Source organism: Miscanthus floridulus, chromosome 18 (assembly GCF_019320115.1).
Source record: "Miscanthus floridulus cultivar M001 chromosome 18, ASM1932011v1, whole genome shotgun sequence".
In the NCBI taxonomy this organism is placed as follows: Eukaryota; Viridiplantae; Streptophyta; class Magnoliopsida; order Poales; family Poaceae; genus Miscanthus; species Miscanthus floridulus.
Genome location: NC_089597.1, coordinates 42,580,444 through 42,597,645, shown reverse-complemented (window position 1 = coordinate 42,597,645; position 17,202 = coordinate 42,580,444).

Below are 17,202 nucleotides of genomic sequence, written 5' to 3'. Positions count from 1 at the left end.
TTATGGGTGATTTACCGCGACGGAGTGTCGAAGAATCAACCCGTAGAGAGCACTTGATCCTTGTGCGGATCAAGGGGGAGCTACACCTTTGCGCAGGTGCTACAACGAGGACTAGTGGAGAGTGACGATTATCCGATACCTTGGTAAAACATTACCGCGTTCCTCCTTCTCTCTTTACTTTGAGCATTTACTTTGAGCAATTCAATTCTTGTCATTCACATTCCTAGAATTGCCATGCTAGAGTAGGATTGGAACTTAAGGTGCTAAATTTTTGTGCGTTAGATCAATAGAAACACTTGCTAGGCACAAGGGGTTAATTGGGCTAACCGTAGAGTTTAATTATTGCAAAGAAATTTAGAATCAGCCCAATTCACCTCCTCTTGAGCATCTTGATCCTTTTAATGGGACTCACCTAACATTTCTTGGTATCTTGTCATAAGCCTTCTCAAAGTCAATGAAAATCAAATGGAGATCCTTTTCTGCTCTCTATACCGCTCCATAACATGTCTTATTAAGAAGATTGTTTCTCTGGTTGACCTTCCGGGCATGAAATCAAATTGGTTTGTTGATATCTGCTATTTTTATTTTTTAATAAAAAAATCCTCTAATAGTTTGGTAAAAAATGTTTTTTTGAAAAAATTGTCAAATTATCTCTCTAACTTGTAAGGTTTTGCGGTTAAGAGAACTCTGTATCTCTCTTCTGTCAGACGGTTTCTGCGGGCACGAGTCTTATTTTTTTGGTACCAGATATATTTGTTGGTGCGATCTAATTTCCATCCGATCGCCGCCGACTAGAGAAACACCACTCAAATGCAGACTTTAATTACGTGACAACTAGCTGTTAGCGCACGGGGACGTATGGAACCGCTGCCATACGGCCCATCCCTTCTGTGCCACTGCCGATCGATGACCTTGTCGCTAAGCCGCTTGGGTACGCCGTGGAGCTAGAAATAAACAGAGCGTTTGGCTGGTCATGTCTCGGCTTGTTCCCGCTTGTTTTAGCTTGTTTCAGCTTATTCTCTCTCACAGAATACTATTCAATCATCCAAAACCATCCAAAATCAGCCCAAAGGCTACCAGCCGAACGCCCTAAAAAGGAAGAAGCGGTTCTGCATGTTTATTTCCACGATCGAAGCCACCTTGCACGCTCCTTACATGCACAACGGCAGTCAACACCATGGTGGTGATGCCACGTAGGTCAAAAGCTAGCTCCCAAACCGTATGGACCTAAGTGACACACTTGATCAATAGTAGGGTGTCAGGGATGCATTTTGAGAGTCTGTGAATCTAAGTGGCATACTTGAACAATATTAGTGGGTTAGAAATACATTTTGAGAGTTTGTGGATCTAAGTGATACCCCGCACAAGTTCAAGGACCTACCATGCATTTAATTCATTCAGAAAGTATAAATAATATATCTAAAACAAAATCACAAACACTCAAATGCAGACTTTACGCGACAGCTAGCAAGTTAGCTTCAACCAACTACCAAACTATATGATCCAAAATGCGAATTATTGGTAGGGCGTTAGGCAATGGCGAGAAACCCCGCTAGAGAGCGGTAAGAAACACACCTGGACTCGGTGGCTACAGTAACTTGCAACCCCTCTTACTCCCCCCCCCCCCCAAGAAAAAACTTGCAACCCCTCTGCCCATAAAATGTTGCAAACCTCGTGTAAATAGCGATAGCGATGGTCGACTACAAATAGAATGTGCGAACATCAAGCTCAAAACATCATGTTTTAGTATTAGTATATGACATATTCAAACTTGAACTAATTTTTTCCTTATTTCTGATGCAACTCTGGACATAAACCTACTATAAGGAACACAAAGATTCAGCCGGACAGAAAGTACAAATTATCGTGATCTGCGAGAATACTGAATTTGTAGTTCAAGAGACGAATGTATTTAAAGTTTCGAAGGAAAGAAACATTTCCGAACCAAGCATAGTCCGTGGGCAACAGAGTGCTGGCCTTCAAAGCCCAGCTTGACCACCAGCCCACTCTACGGAACCGCAGGCCTACATGATGCAGTAGCCACACTTCAGAAAAAGAATGAAAAAAAAGGCAAGCCCAGCTTGAGTAGCGCGTGCAACTGCCTCGGCCCAGTTTCCACACAGGCTGATTCTGGCCTCCCGAATCCCAATCCTCATGCATCCTGCTGCCCAGCCCACCTATATCGGCTTACCGTTATCTGCCAACACAAAGCCATGCCGGCCGGCCTGCCGGCCGGCCGACCCGAGAGGGAAAACAAGCTTCCCATATCCCATGGCAGGTGGCAGCCCATCCCTGCCCTTTTCTTATCCAACAACGAAGAGCCATGCCGATCGCGGAGAACAGCGCACACTCACAGACCCATCCTCCCAGTTGACCCCCTGACTGCCGCTGGATGATGATGGCGAAAGATGAGCCCATTCCTGTGCTGTGCTGTCCATATCCAATATTTTACGCCAATAGTGCCGTGGATAAGTGCATCATATACATAGCATGTTCCTTAAAAAAAGCATATATATATATATATATATATATATATATATATATATAACTGTGTTAGTGGTACGTGGCTGGCACTGTTTATTATTCAGTCAGAAATGCAAAGGAAGGATGGCACAGATGACAGAACCATGCTCGATGAAGGGCAGCGCACAGGGGGAGAAGGGACCGCCATGCTCGAGCTGATTCCCATCGGGCCTTATCCCATATTCGACTTCTTCGACTTCTTTTTTCAACCGAAATAATATTTTTCTCTCACAATAATTCAGCCAGACTAATGTTTTTCAGCCAGTTTCAGCCAAGTTTCAGACCAGCGAATAGGGCCACGCATGCATCTGATCTGTCGTTTCCTCATCGACAGACAACTTGATATTTCACTCCACAAAGGTCTTTATTTTTTACAGCGTAAAGTCAGATCTCCCGATGCAAACATGACCTCATAGTGCTCTGCGTCGTGAGTTGTGACAGCCGAACAGGACCTGGTACAGTTCAATTTCAACTCCATTCAGTTTTCCTCTTCCGTTCATTATTTCCGCCGTCTCATCTTCATCTTCCAGGTCCAGCCCCTACGAAGCTAGCTAGCTACAGCGGCGTCGCGATCGACGGGTCGAGTACATGCATGGACGCAATAATAATCCTCGCGTCACTCGAGCGCGAGCGCGACTAGTAGGAAACCAAAACAAAAGGAGCTAGCACTGCAGCCTCCTGCCTCCCACATCGTTGACCCATCGCCTGCCGTGCCCACGGACGAACCATCCATGTCGCGACACGGACAGCGTCTCGATCGGCCGCCGGCCGAACCCCGCGCGGGCGGGCGGGCGGGCGCGGGGGGTCAAAGCCGCGCTCCGACAGAAGGCCGCGCTCGCTCGCGACGGCACGCCCGCGCGCACGAGCGCAGCGCAGCGCGGTGCTGGTGCGCGCGCCGATCGCGAGGTCTCCGGCGGGCCATTTTGTGGGCAGTGCCAGACTGCCAGTGCAGTGCGTGCATCGATCTCCCGTCGTTCTCGCCGCTACTGCGCGCACTTGCGTCGCGTCGTCCAAATATTCTCTTCTCGGAGAGGGAGAGGGCCGCGGACTCTCGCTCGCCCACTCGTCGCTGCTCCCTCCTCCCCCAGCTTCCACTCGGCGGGCGCTAGCTCGTTGTGCTGTGCGGTTCGCGAGCCTCCATGTCGTGCTCGACGACTGCTCGTGCGGTCGCGTGCCAAATAATTATATGGAAACTTTTCTCTGAATAATATAATATATAAAACATGAACTGCAACAGTCCATGCTTCATCATGTTTGTAGTGCTAACCTACTCATCATGCTGCCGGGGTGCAGTTAAGCCTGGACAAAATACCCGATACCCATTACCCGTACCCGAATTATCCGAACCCGAACCCAAATTACCCGAACCCGAGGTACCCGATCCCAAATTCGGATAGCGATTTTGATTACCTGAAATTAGTTTGGGTAATTCGGGTAATATCCCCCGGTACCCAAACTACCCGAACTACCTAAAGATTTGTTTTGTCTTTGTATTCATCATGTGTTGTTAGCTGAACCATTTAACTTATCACTTTATTAGAATATAATTCTCTCTATTTGAATGAGTGACTGTAATATATTATTCTCTACAAATTGCTATTGAATTTCTATACAAATTGCTGCTGAAATTATGTATAGATCGCTACTGAAATTTAGTGTAGTTTGTTGTTTTCTGTAAATTTGGGTATATCGGGTAATACCCGAACCCGAACCCGAATTATCGGGTACCTGAATTTGCGGGTAGTGTTTTTTCGGAGGTAATATCGGATAGCAATTTTTATTACCCGAATTTTGAATTACCCAAATTACCCGACCCGAAAAAATCGGGTAACCTAAACGCCCAGGCTTAGGTGCAGTGCAGTCTGCAGTGCAGTGCATGCAGGCTCAGTTGGGAAAGTGTAAAGAGCTCCAGCCTTCTTGACATCAATCAAGTCAGCCAGCAAACGTTGCTACGCACAAGCAACTGTGCCAGTTGACTCGGATTTCCTTACTTCATTTATTTAGGATAATAACGATCTAACCTCCGCTCATGAACGAGCAAGCATCAGCATATACAAGTAGCTCATGGCCTGTTCAGGACAACAAGGCGGGAAAAAAAAAATGAATACACGGAGTCAAATTCACGAGGACCACGTGTGAACTCCCGAAAATTCCACGTTTGACACATAAAGTCATTAGACCAACTTTTTTCTAAAAGAATACCCACTAACAATATTAGTCACTAGATCTGCTACTATAAAAACCCACATCTTGAACTAAATTACACACTACTGCCATTATGTAAAATAACATTTAATCATGTCTGAATTATCCACGTGTAATTATGAAAAAATAACATAGAGTAATCCCTTTACATCAAATTACCCACCCCTACTATTATTAAAATAATCAGAGTGGTTGCTAAATCTAAATTACCTATATAAAACAGCATTGTTAAAAAAACCACAAATACTTCTAAATTACTCAATTATATAATTGTAAATATAGAATAAACTTAACTCCCTTGACCTTATGTGCTGATGAAATCCTCCTGAAGGTTTGCTCTAAAAACTTGCGGCCGCGCACGTAACCATAGCTGGCACCCCACTACCGCCGCCCGCGCTCTCCTCCCCTGCCCCCCCTCCTCCCCTCCCAGCCCTGACTCCTCTCCTGACCCACGCGAAGAACCGCGCAAGCGCGCGGCATGGCCGCCGCCGCTGCCCGGGTCGAGCGGTTCCACCGGCGCCGCTTCGTCGCCAGGGCCGCCCGAGGCCACGGCGGCCATCCTGCACTGGGGCGGGGCCGGATCTGAGGCCCCACGGCGACCTGCCCTTCCCACCCGCGTGGGGAGGCCGGTGCAGGGGAGCGTGCGGCTCGGTCGCCGCCACCGACCGTCGAGGACCTCGAAGGAGACCACCAGCACGATGATGCCGCGGCCGCGGCCGCCTCCTCCACCGGCGCACCTTCGCCAGCCGCGGTCAGCCCACTGCCGTGCGTGGGGGCCAGATCGATGTCGGATAGTGACCCATCGAGCCCCCCGCCGAAGTTGTCGTCCTGCCGGCCGTAGGCAGCCACGGCGCCGCCAGACTCCCCTAGCCCCTCCTCGCTCTCGTCGGATGCACTTCTGTTCTACCCAGGTTGCTCTTCCGGAGGGAGCACGAAGCGTCGCCGGTGGGCAGACGACCAGTGGCGGAGCCCAGGATTTCGAAGTTGGGTATGCCCAAACCAAAGAAAAATTTTAGTTCAAAGATACAAAAGTTAAGAGATACATTTGAAATCTAATCATAAGGACAATGGCAAGCAAGAAAATCATCATGACCTGGATTTGTTATAGAAGGAGCATGCGGCCGAAGCTGGGAACGTGTGCCAGCGTGGGAAGGGATTAGCCTGGGCCGTCACCCATCGGTCGTGGATAGTGGGCCGGTGGGGAACAGATGAGTGTAGAAAATAGGCCGCGTGGGCTGCTTTGGATGAATAGACTAGTAATCTTAAAGCTTACCTACATTATACATGTACATATACATACTAGCTACTAATTGTTTCCCTAAAAATGTTGGGTATGCCTGGGAATACCCAGGCACAACTGTAGATCCGCCCATGCGGACGACGATGGCGAGGAGTCCGATGATGACCCCCCTGCAACCTACCTAGATGCCGCTTGTCGCCCAGGGAAGCCGGTAACTGCGTCCCCGCTGCGCGCCCAAACTCATTCAATCGTGGTTACGGGCCGTGTCGGAGTGGAAGCGGAATGGCAGGGGCCTAGGCGAAGGCGGATGAAACACAGCCAGCCACACCGCCAGTTGGTGCACGGCCTGTGGATGGCCGCGTCCCCGCTCGCCAACGCCTTGGACGTCATGGACGGCTGGCGTGAGGTCCCGTCGTAGGGTCATCATGCGGCGCCGACGGGGCACGCCCCGCCCACATTGCATCAGTGAACCAGCGGCCCCCTACCCGCTATTCGGCGGACCTACACGGGAAGTGCTTCAACTGTCTCTCCACTGCGCATAGGGTGGCAACCTGCAAGCTGCCTCCACGCTGCCTCCGATGCAAGGGGTTTCGACACCTCACGCGGGACTGTAGGCGGTGGCGGACGGTGCCTCCTTCCAGCTCCGGCACATCTGGTGCCACAGAAGGCCGGCCATGACAACTTGTCCGGGAACATACCTCGGGCACTCGGCCGCGTATCTCAGGGCGACATGGCGAGCTCGACTAGCGCTGTGCCGGGTGTGGTTGTAGCTGTGCCTAGAGCGAGTACGCACGACGGCAGCGGGCGCAGATGTCGAAGACGTCGAGGACGACTGAAGGGGGGCGACACCGCTGCGACAACGTGTGCCGCCACCGACAGCCACAGGTGGTCAGCAGGGGCCGCCCAGATGGCACCGGACATCACCTCGGTCGTGCTAGAGCTCAGGCAGGGCACCGTACGCTAACCAACGAGGTGGGCATCATCGAGCCCGACCCGTTGACGCTGACGCTGTACCTAGACGCCATGCATGATCGCGACATCACGGAGGACCCGATGTTAGAGGAGTTTGTAGCCTCGCTCGTCAGCAGTTGGATCATCGTGTGGCCTTCCCTTGAGCGCCTGTCGACACCTTCGACGTCCCCCAGCTACAAGATGAGTCCCTGGCGGTGGTGGCCCCCCAGCTAGAGGATGAGGACTGAGCGGTGGACTCGCCGAAGACACACAAGAAGCCTAGCTACCCGCCAGGTTTCGGACCAGTCGACCTCACGATGGATGCTGGCCCTCCCAGTTCACCACCGGTGGATACCCACCATACTATGAACAACGACGACTCTGCCAAACATCGCCTCGACAGCTTCATCAACAAAGTGACGCGTAAGAGGGACTCTCCGCTGATTTGTGACCCTCCCAAGCAGCCTCCTGCTAAGCCAGTGCTGCCGTGGCAGAGGAGGCGGTTGGCGGCTCAGAGCCTCTCCCGAGTACCAGCTTCCAAGTGAGGTGAGGTGTTGATCATGCGGCGTATGGGCTACACCAAGGGTCCATCAGTGCCATCCGCGTCGGAGCTGAAGGCCTTTGACATGCTCTTCGACGGCAACCTGACTACATCCAACGCCGAGGAGCTGGACGTGCTCTTCCCGGCCATTGGAAAGGGCTCGTCCAAGCAGCCGTGAAGACGCAAGGCCACCTCCTAGGTCGCAAAGCTGCGTCGGTATTGTTGTTTCCTTCTATGTAATATCGAAACAAGATGTCTTTTGCTAGGATGGTCTAGCTTTGGCTGTGTTAGGTCGACCTCTTTCGACGCTAGATAGAAGCGCATTGTATGTTTGTTTAAACTCTTCTACTTAATACAATGATACGCAAATCTTTTGCGTATTCGAGAAAAGAAAAAACTTACACTAGTAGAGAAACGACTTTTGATCCACTTCGAAATTTGGCTTTAGTCTCGGTATTTTTCGCGCCCGGGACTAGAGAAACCTTTAGTCCCGGTTGGTAGCTCCAACCGGGACTAAAGGTACCTGCCCAACGGCTACCGAGGTGTGTCAGAGGCACGTCAGCGCGAGAATCTTTAGTCCCTGTTTGAGACATGAACCCGGACTAAAAGTGTGACTTTTAGTCCCGGTTTGAGACACGGAGCTGGACTAAAGGTACCTTTAGTCCCGGTTTATGTCTCAAACCCGGATTAAAGGTGTCTCCAAACTAAATTTAAAAGGAAAGCGTATCTTATCTAAGTTAGATGTGTGGTGGTAGGTGAGATGGTAATACGTGCAAGAGCTGAAGTGGGAGGTCGTAGGTTCGAATCTCTACAGCTGCAACCTTTTTTTCACCTAATAAACACCTGGAGGAACCGGGACTAAAAATCAAGACCTTTAGTCCTGATTGCATAGTCCCCATTCCAAAACCGGGATTAAAGGGGGTTGAGAACCGGGACTAAAGCTTGTTTCTGTACTAGTGTTAACTCAAGGTATATAAATTAACCCACCAGTTTTTCAAGGCTATCCACCTTGACTATGCAATCTGAAGGGTTACAAAAAAAATTATAAACTATTTTTCTTTATTTTCCTTCTTATACATTTGTGTGATATACTTAGACTTTTCTTTTACTTTGGTTCAGAGGTATATTCCACATCTTAGACTGGGTGGATATTATTAATGCTCACATAGTTCCTGGACCTAGGATTGTAGATGGTTTGAAGCTGAAGGTAGTATTTTGTGACATATACATAGGCCTTACGCAATTACTGAGTTAAAGATAATAGTTATGTTGCAGCTGCTAATAGCTCGTATATATTGTGTTGCTCACAGTAAGTGTTGTTCTGGCATTGAAGGGTTTGCCTAAAGGAAGGGGCCTGTTCGGCTGGTGCTGGCTGGCTGGCTGGGCTGGGCTGGCCAGCCCTTTCACACGGGCACTATTCACGTGTTTTTCAGCCAAAACAGTATTTTTCTTTCATATAAATCAGTCAGCAGTACTTCTTCACGAACCAGCAACGATACGAACCAGCTAACCGAACAGGCTGCTTGCTTATGGGGCCTAGAACATTTACATATATTTAATTAGAACCTATTTCACGGTAGCCTTAACTTATTTTACTACTCCCTCTGTCCTGAAAGAATCAATTCTTAGAGTTGTCTGAAGTCAAACTTTTTAAATTTTGACCAAATTTCTAAAAAAAACACTAAGATTTATGGTATCAAATTAGTATCATTAGATTTATCATAGAATATATTTTTATAAGATGCTCATTTTATGTCATATAAGTTGTTACTCTTTTCTATAAAGTTAGTCAAACCTAAAAAAAAGTTTGATTGACACGATTTCTAGGAATTGATTTAATTGGGGAAGGAGGGAGTATCTTGTGTTTAGGTTGCTTCACATTGATGTTACTAGGTTAGTGTTTAACAACTCACACGTGCTTTCTTCAGCTGGAGTAAAGTAGTATAATTGAATTTCTTACTTTCATAGACAATAATTGGTGCTGGATTTTGATATATATGAATGCATGTCGCTGTGCTAGAAGACTTTTGATATGTCAATGTATGCCCTATGTTTTTTGGAAAGTAAAGGAGGCCATGAATTACTACTCATTATTAGATCTGTAGAACTAAAATGAGAACAACAGAGAGAAACCTAGATTAAAAAATACAATAGAGATAATTACTTATACTCTTTACATAATTTTCTTTCATAGTTAGAATTTGTGTGTAAGGTACTTAATGTGTTCCGTAGCATTAGCATGGATAATATACCGGTTACTTTACCTGCAGGAGCAGGTTGGTCTCGCGCCGCTCTCACCTGCGCCGAAAAAGGTACGGCTCGAGCCGCCAGCGCCGCCCTCAATTGCGCTGGGAGCCGCCTTGCGCTCAGCCAACAAGGAGACGCACTCGGCTAAACTAGAGGCGCTTGAACTTGAGGTCACCGGCGCCTCCCTCGTCTTGTGCCGGAGCAAGTTGGACTCCAGCATGCTGCATGCCCGCGCCGCCTCAAGGCGAAGAACGACAACGTCAAGGAGTGACGAGCCTGTCCCCTCGTTTTGGGTGGACAGACTCACCCCATCCCTCATCGGCTCATTGCTCCACAACCAGGTGGAAACTGATTCTACTTTCAAAAAAGGTGAAAACTGATTATGTCCGTACTCCCCCATCCCGTCCTCGTCGGTCCTCCAAACCAGCTAGCTTCCCAGCAGCATCTCACGCTGAGATTCCCAGCCAATCGCCGTTTCGTCAATGGTGGAAATAGGGGAGAAAAGCACGGGGCACTCCGCATGCGTAATCGTCTAATTTCTTCTCCGTATCCCAAACGACAGTAATCAGACCGCAGAAAGGCGGCGTTTTGGAGAAGAACGCCCGTCGACCCGTTGTTTTCCTCCACAGAAAAACCGGCAATAATGCTCTATCGCGATACTTCCATGTGCCATCTGCCGAAAACACGCGCGCACGCCCCAATCGATCGGACCACCTGATGAATGAGGTGTGAGGATGATGAACCACGCCGGTTTGGCTTTCGCGCGCGACTTTGACCGCGGCCCGTCCGCCTGTGGTCGACTGGTCGTCGACGGCGACTGCAGCGCAAGGCACTTCAGCAGGGCACCGGCGATCTTTTCACCTCGTGATGCTCTAGCATACGTCTCCTTCGCCCAATGCAGGCTTTTCCAGTCACTGCTAGTCACGATTGGGCCAGCTCACGCACCGCAAAGTTTTTTTTTTAATAATAGGAATAAATTACGCACTGCAAAGTTGACAGGCCATCGTAGGTCAGCGGTGGGTGTTGCCTAACAGCTTCCTCGCCGATCGACTGGGCGTTGCCATCCCATCGGGTACACAGATTTGATCAGAGATTTGATATGCACATGAACGGACTGTATTTCTGGAGCTAATGCATACTAGTACATAGTAACGTAGTGCTCTTGCTCTGAAAGTTTTGCAGGTTTTACAGCCATAGAATTCAGCCGCGGTAATTGCGCGTGGCCAAGGGCGCAACTTCTATCAGCCAAGCCTTCCTGTGAGAGCACTGCACGCATGATCTACTCCTACCACCAAAAAAAACTGGACCTGTGAGGGTATAACCATCCTTAGGCATTGCATTATGAAGAAGACCTTCTTACGCAGGCCCAGAAAACCTCCGAACTCCTGCCCCACCCTTACACAGCGTCACCGTCGTTGTGTGAGACCGGACCGGTGCTTTGGCGTGGGACAGACGAGGGGATTCTTTTTAACCCCAGCTTAAAATTCGCTCCCACGGGGAGTCAAACCCAGAATCTGAGAAGTGCCGCCGGGACGTTCTAACAAGTTGGACTAGAGGCCCTTTGGCACTCCTACCACCAGGCATGCTTGATGCTTTTACAAACAGTGGCAAGAAAGCAAAGTTGATGGCTAGCCGTGCAAAATCGATGATGGACACTGTAGAGAGGAGCATACCATGTAGAGCTGACGCATTTGGTTTGGAGACACACAAGTAAGCCATGGCGGTTGGCGCGTGGTGGCAGAGAACAGCGATCGGATCTGTGGTAAATGCCAGTAGCTAGAGACCTATAACCTTTTTTATCAGGTGACGTTCTCAAGTGTTTTCAGAGTTCGGTTTGATTTGAAGCGTAGACTAGTTCACTCAGGTGTTATTCGAGTTAGGTACTAGGTTCGAATCCTTCCTGGTGTTGTTGGACGATGTGTAATGTACCACTAACAAAAAGGGATCGACTTGCGATTTACTCTAACAAAAAGGGATGACATTCTAGGTATTTATGTTTCTACACCTCGCATTCTACATAAACATTGGGATCGACTTGCTACTGTTTAAAGAGATGACAAAATTAATTAGGTGATGTGCGACCTAATAAGGTAAGGAGCAAAATCAATTACAACCAAAACTCTAACCTTGTTTTGAATTCTTTTTACATTGTGTAATCTTGTATTCAATATTATGGAATGCCAAGGCTACAGCATGATCTGTCGCAAGGATCGATTTTTTTGCATTTTAGGACAAGTGTGTCCACGGTGATGTGTTTCCAAACCTTAATACTCCCTTCATCCCAAAAGATATGCATTATTCTAGTTTTGTCCTAATAGGTCAAATTATTCTAACTTTGACCAAGTTAGAAAACTAATATTTACATTAGCGCAACTCTAACAGAGAGCCTTCAAATAAGGGCCTCATATACTTTTAATTTGAGGGCTCTTCTTACTTTTTAGGTTCCGTTTTTCATCAACTCCAACAAGAGCCCTCAAAGCAGGGTTCTCAAATCCATTCCAACAGACACTGATATATGGGACGCACTCGTCATTCAGACATATTCACCATCGTTCCAATTGACTAAGCTATGGGGGCTTAGGAAGGAGGCTAACGAGCATTGGATATGGCATGGCCAGGGGAACCATGGCGAGGTTGAGTGCCTCGCTGGGAGAGAGGACATGATGGGCATTCGTCGAGTGCCTCACTGGGGGAGGGGACAAGACGAGCACTGAGAAGGGAATAGGATGGCAAGGGGTCCTTTGTCGGGGGGGGGGGGGGGGGGGGGGGGGCGATGCTGGGGGAGGGGAATAGGATGGCAGCATGGTATAAAAGAAAGATGTGTGATTGCTGCGGGAAAAAATTTCCAAGAAAAAATAGGGAGCTCCCTACACACCCTAGGAAATGAAGCCATGGGGAGAGATTTGGGGGGCTTTCATAAAGTAGGGACTCGAGTTGGGGTCCTCTTGAATTAAGTTTTTTACTTTGGCACTAAAAAGTAGAGTAGGAGTCGGTTTAGGATCTCTGTTGGAGATGTTCTTACCAAATAAGTATCATTAGATTTGAATATACTTTCATAGTGTACTATTTGATGTCATAGATGTTGACAATATTATCTATAAATTTATTCAAATATAAAATAGTTTGGCTTAGGAAGGATAGAGAGAGTAGTGTTGAAGAATTACACAAATTGTTGTGCTTGCCGTTCTAACCTTTTTTGCTTTTAAACCTTGCCCACCAGTTGACTTCACGTTCAAACCAACCTTTCGATCAAATTGATGGACACTACAACTATTTCTGCAACAATATTTTCACCAATGGTTTATTTAAATTTATTAGTGAAACTGTATCATCGCCAATTCGTAACAGAACTGACGGTAAAAACCCACTTCTGATTCAAGCCACGAACCGGTGGTGAATATCGAGGAGGGTCAAAACCAACCCTTCGCAGATCTGGCTAGCAGTCTGGCCTAGGGTGGCATGGAGGAGGCGGTGGCGAGGTGGCCCTATGCAAGGCGTCCCTAGAGCATAACGGCTGCGTTAATCGATTATACAATGACTAGTCTACGCACTTAATTAGTTTTGTACAGGTTCTGGGAAAACATATATAACAAGAAACAAATTTAAAAAGCTATCTAGATCTACCTGCACTATCATCTCTTTTGTGCTCGTCATTCCTATGTGTCAACAATATAACAATAATAATGGAAGAGGAAGAAAGGGACACGTCTTATGTAGTAGTGTCACCCCATATGCAGCTTATTACACCTTAGGAGGAACTGCCTTTTTCCTTTTGAAGAGGAAAATGTCAACGAAAACAATCAAACTACTCGATATAAAAATGTGATTTCCAAAATCTGAGTGCGCGTCGTAGGTAGATGATCTCGACTTTTATGCATGCTTGCTTCTAGACAAATGGACAAAAGAAAACTGGTCTCCTGTTCGTTTCTTCGTCGAACCTCTCCATGAGAAAAGAGTTTCATCCTAGCTTTCTCAGTATTTAAATGTTGACGCTGAATTGGGACACACCAACAAAGGCTAGCAGCCCAAGGATGTACACGATCTTGATCACATCAAGAACGCGGCTAATCCATGAAATCGACCGACGAGTTGGTTAGGCCGATTTGAAGCCCATTCTTCGCTTGGTAGACTCCCGAACAACTCTTAGGAAGATCCGTCAGGGAGGAGCACATACAGGTTGTCTTAGGATCGGCAAGGCCACCTAGAACATTGCGAAATCTCGTCGAGAGACGTGACGAATAGCAAGGTAGAGAGAAAGTTAGGGCAAAAGGGTAGTAGATGTGTTTTTTGACGATTGAAAATTGGATTCTTCAATCAGCCGTGATCCTCTCATTTATATAGAGAATGTGATCTTATCCCAGTAGGAAACAAGTGCAGAACACAATCTCTAAGTTTTCTAAGTAAAAAATAGATCCAAAATTGATTTTGGAAATAAATCGGATTCGGAATAGGCAGGAAAACCAGTCTGGCAGGTTTCAAACCGGCCTAGCCAATTTACCTGGTGACAGGCACTTTAATTTGGCTTGCTGGCTGTACAGGGAAACCGGCCTGGCCAATTTGTCGAGAACAAATCCAATTTTATCTTTTCTTTGCTTGTGCTTTGATTTTCGTCACACCAATTTTTTTTCTATATCCTCTTGATGCTAGGAACTTATTGGTAGAGCCCAATTTCTAGGTTGGCATATTTTTTTTGTCATCAATATATATCTCCTTTTTTAGGTGAATTTTGTACGAACCTTAAACACATAAAAGAACTAAATAGGTACGATGTCCAACTCATTGTCTATCTAGCATCTAAGAGCGATGTATATATTAGTCATATTTGTTCTAAGAGCGATACATGTATCGACCATTGTTTGGAGAGCACTATAGGCTTCTTTCCAAACACTTCAGAAATATTTTTTCAAATACCTCCCGTGTATTGCTCTTGGAAGATTATCACCTTGCAATGTCTAGCAGATATGAATTTTAAAATATCACTTTGATCACTTTATAAGGACCTTTCTAACTCGGTGACCACTTGCCAAACTTGTTGTTCTACACTAAATCTCCAACTTGGAATGATTTGCTTTTAACGTTTTTGTTATAGGCCCGGGAAACTCGAGCTTTTTCTTTCTCAATGTCCTTTAGAGCCTTGATTCTTTTATCGGTCAACTAATCGACATTATCTATCATCAAATCATGATACATACCAACAAATAGATTATTTTGTTTAGCAAGTCTATATGCATACAATTCACCTCGATGGGTAACACAACTTCTTGCCCATACATGACCTCAAAAGGAGTAACCTTTGTAGTACCATGTCTAGATATATGATATGCCCATAGAGCCTCAAACAGAGCCTCAGACAAAACCTCATGCCATCTCCTTGGATTGTACTCAAAATTTCTTCTTGATGACTGAAAGCATCTAGGCCCCTAGTTGGGTTTTGGTGATTAATGACAATACGTGATTACTGTGACTAACTTGTGTTTTGCAGAAACACTTGAGTTAGGTCACGGTAATGGAGATCGATTGGGCAATCATGGTTGTCATGCTCCTACGATGGAAATCTGTTTCAGTTTTCAAAGGATGGACGACAAGGTTAAGGATGGACTAGTTCTAAGTGTCAATTGGAGTTGGAGAGACACTTAGAGTAGTTTAGGACTTTGTTTTTCCTTTGGCCGTACTATTAAGGGGGGTATGAACGGGTAGCTTGACCTAGGTGAGTCTAGTGAGTTAGGTGTGGTGCACACTTGTTATAACTAGCACTAGGTAGCTCCACAACAGCCCTTTGATCCAATGGAGCAAACTTCATTCACATATGTTCGAGAGTTGGAAGTGAATGGAGGGTCAAATACTGACCGGACGCTGGCTTCGGTGTGACCGAACGCTGGCTCAAGGTCCGGTCAGTTCAATTGACCAAGGTGAAAGCATCTGGAAGTGACCGGACGCTGCGAGGTCATGTCACCGGACACTGAGGGCCAGCGTCCGGTCGACTCCAGTAAGGTCCCAAAGAGGGAGAATCCTGATCGGAAGCGTCCGGTCAATGCTGATCGGACGCTGATCAGGTTTCGGCTACTGACCGAACGCTGCTCAGCAAGTGACCGGACTCTGGAGGTCCAGCGTCCGGTCGACATCAGTAAGGTTCCAGTGAGGGGAAAACATGACCGGACGCATCCGGTCAGTGTTGATCGGACGTTGCCAGCGTCTGGTCAACTCATAACCACTGGAGCTCGGGGTATACTAATCGATGCGTCCGGTCAACATGACTGGAGCGTCCGGTCACCCTGCAGAGGCACATAACGGTTCGTTTTTCAGCCGGTGTTATAAATACAACCTCCGCTCGTGTGTGGGGGTACTTTTGCTCATTCCAACAGCTGAGAAACACCTTAGAGAGTACCAAGAAGAGCAAGGTCCTAGTGAGGTGATTGAGATTTGAGAATCCCAAAGAGAGCCCTCATTAGTGAAGATCAAGAGTAGCAAAGTGTGCATCCTACCTTCTCATTAGGCTTGTCGTGGTCAAGTGAGAGTTCGTGCTTGTTACTCTTGGTGATCGCCATCACCTAGATGGCTTGGTGGTGACTGGGAGCTTGGTGATCACCCGACAGAGCTTGTGGGTGACCCAACTCAAGTTGTGAGCGGTTGTGGGTGATTCACCACGACGGAGTGTCGAAGAATCAACCCGTAGAGAGCACTTGATCCTTGCGCGGATCAAGGGGGAGCTACACCCTTGCGTGGGTGCTCCAACGAGGACTAGTGGGGAGTGGCGACTCTCCGATACCTCGGCAAAACATCGCCGCGTTCCTCCTTCTCTATTTACTTTGAGCATTTACTTTGTGCAATTCAATTCTTGTCTTTACATTCATAGAATTGCCATGCTAGAGTAGGATTGGAACTTAGGTTGCAAGTCTTTTGTGCGGTAGAACAATTAGAAACACTTTCTAGGCACAAGGGGTTAATTGGGCTAACCATATGATTTAATTATTGCAAAGAAATTTAGAATTAGCCCAATTCACCCCCCTCTTGGGCATCTTGATCCTTTCAATTGGTATCGGAGCCTCGTGCTCATGTATTTAGGCTTAACCGCCTAGAGCAAGATGTCTCACGTGGATGGACCTCCTCCTATCTTTGAGGGAGATGACTTTCCTTATTGGAAAATTCGCATGGAGGCGTATCTAGAGGCTCTAGATGTTGGTATACTTAGAGCCGCCTCACAAGGCTTCCCAAAACCTCAGGATGCCTACTAACCTACAAGGCGATGAGGTGAATTACGAGAAGTGGAATGCAAAGGCTCGAAACACTATCTTTAGAGGCCTTTGCAAAGATGTGTTCAATCGGGTGAGGAACCACAAAGACGCCCATGCACTATGGTCGAACGTTTGTGCGCTCCATGAGGGAACTAAGAGTGAGCGTGAGGAACTGCTATCATCTTGTCATGAAAAAGCTCAACTCTTTTGAAATGCTTCCTAAGGAATGTGCTAATGAAATGTATTCACGTTTGAATGTTCTT